This window comes from Quercus suber, unplaced genomic scaffold (genome assembly GCF_002906115.3).
Source record: "Quercus suber isolate HL8 unplaced genomic scaffold, Cork oak 2.0 scaffold_261, whole genome shotgun sequence".
In the NCBI taxonomy this organism is placed as follows: domain Eukaryota; kingdom Viridiplantae; phylum Streptophyta; class Magnoliopsida; order Fagales; family Fagaceae; genus Quercus; species Quercus suber.
The window spans coordinates 378297-380729 of NW_027069717.1; the positions used below are offsets into that span (position 1 = coordinate 378297).

At 29.6% G+C, this 2433-nt stretch overlaps 1 long non-coding RNA gene across 1 annotated transcript; it reads right to left on the bottom strand.

Moving 5' to 3' along the window:
* Positions 1-945: 945 nt before the first annotated feature.
* On the bottom strand, positions 946-2427 carry LOC136070813 (uncharacterized). The gene is made up of 2 exons (XR_010632060.1): positions 1511-2427; positions 946-1269 (listed from the first exon to the last, which is right to left on the bottom strand). It is a non-coding gene; the product is annotated as an uncharacterized LOC136070813 (long non-coding RNA).
* Between the last annotated feature and the right edge of the window lie 6 nt (positions 2428-2433).

The window sequence follows — 2433 nt, forward strand, 5'->3', positions numbered from 1 at the left end:
CAACAAGCTTCTTTGTTGTTTGGCTTAGTGTCCATCTTGTTTTCTTTTATTTCATGTTGCTTTTCCTCCCTAAAAAAATTCTTTTCAGGATTCTCGATAGCACCTCGATACCTCCTCGATCTATTGAACTTTCTGGTTTTTCTTGATACCTCTTGACAGATAGCCCGATCCATTGAGCCTTTCTCTAAAGTCTCTATCTTTTCAATAGATAGCTCAACACCTCCTAGACCTATCGAGCTAGTTTTGCCATTGATACCTCCTCGATACCTCTTCGATCTCGACACCTTCTCGATGCCTTCTTAATTTATTGAGGTGCTTGTTTCTATATATATTCGAGGTTCGACCCGATTTTCTTTTCACTCAAATATCTCAATCCTTTTCTCTTCTTCTCAATCCAAAAACTTTTTCTTCTCAAAAATCTTCCTTCCCACCAAGATTTCAAGCCATTCCAAGCTTCAATCCTTTGGTATGTGCTATAAATCCTCTAGTTCTCTCTTTGTTCATACATTTCATGCATTTAGACCTAGGGTTTTTTTTTTTTTTTTTTTTTTGGGGAAATTTTTGGCATTTTTGTTTTATTTGTGAAATTTTTGGGTTGGGTTTTGTTGATTTGTTATCACATGCTCATGCATTGCATTCTCAGTCATTATAACAACTAGCTTTTAAACCCGTGCAAATGCACGAAAATTACATAAGTATATGTATTTTCGAATTTTTGAAGAAAAAACAACTGTACATCTATTTTTAACAAAATAAAAAAATAAAATAAAAAAAAGAAAATTTTGTAAGAGTCCACAAATAAATTTTTGTATATAAAAATAATTAGAATCCAAGGAAGCAAATATATTCAAATAATTTTAGGTAAATATTTGTAGAAAAAAATTTGTTTCAAAATTTTTACTAAAATAAATTTAATTAAATAAGTATGTAGCGAATGCAATTGAATTTATAAATTTTGAAAAATAATACTTGGTATGAATTTCAAATTTAAAATGTATATAACACTCCGTATGCTATCCATAAAAATATGTGTTGTCTTACAAATATATTCTCTTTTAAGCTTATTCTAAACGACTAAAATTGTAACATCCGCTATGATGGAGAGAAAAATATTTCTAGCAATTGGAAAAAATAAAAAAAAGAATCCAGCTAAAGAGAATAGTGTGATCGTTCTTCCTTGGAAGCAAATTGGTGGGGAAGCAGGATTGTTGTTCGTTTCACATTCTTCATCTTAATACTTCTTCAGCTAAAGAAATTGAACCCATGAACCTAAGTTTAAATAATTAAAAAAAAAAAAATCAAAGCTATTTAGACATCAAATTTGGCATTAAATTTGATAAGACAATTTTAATTATAAAAATACAAACCAACCTCAAGAATATCTCATCACCTCCCAATCTAAATAAAACTTGCTTAATTTAATGTGCATGATAGTGGATGACAAAATCTTTGGTTTATGACTAATGGTTACATACTAACATAAGACTTGATATGTCATATTAAACTTTACCTTGAAACTGCCCAACTACTCATCTAAGCCCATTTTTTCACTAACAAAATAAACATTTCCAAGATGCATGATACTAAGAAAAAGTATGTAGTCCTTTCGTTACCTTGCATAGACAATAGAAATACCTTTAAAATTTCAAATGTAAATATAATGTAAAGTAAAAAGTTCATCCTAGTGAAGTAAATAAATTTAAATGTAAATATAAAAATTATGCTTGAACTATGTGTTGGGTAAGTACACTTTGGGGTGTGGAGTTATGCGGTTTTGGCCTAATTATCCACCGTTTACTGATCTCTCTAATAATCTGCAAAAGTAAATATATCTAAAGCATTTACTAATTTGCTCAAACTAAGAACCTACAAAAATAAGGAGATTCACATAAACAAACTAACCTAAGTAAATAATTTAACACTACATATAAACTTGAAACGCACCAAATCTGAAACCTACCAATTTTGGCCTGCGGTAATGTAATCAAGATTTCATCTCTTAAATTCTTTTTTTTTTTCCCTATAAAATCTATAAGTTGACAATTTGGAACACCAATCTACCATTCCTAGGAACCACAACGAATTAAACCATGAGACTATAGAACATTTGACAACAAAAAAGTTTAAAACCAAAAAATGGTTACAAATTTATGAAACAAAAAGTCAGGGGAAAGTATTAATTTGAGGTATCATAATTCGTGCGAGGATATGAAGGAACATATTCAAAGTTGAAATCAAAGAGATCTTTCTTAATGTTTGTGATTAAGCCCAAGTTATTACCCCTTAAAGAATTAAAAAAGACGGGAACAAACTAACCTAAGTAAAAAATAAAAAAATAAAAACCACATATAAGCTTGAAACACACCAATCTAAATCTTACATGACAATTTCAAATACCAAATCTGCTATTCTTAAGAACCACAATTGCATTTT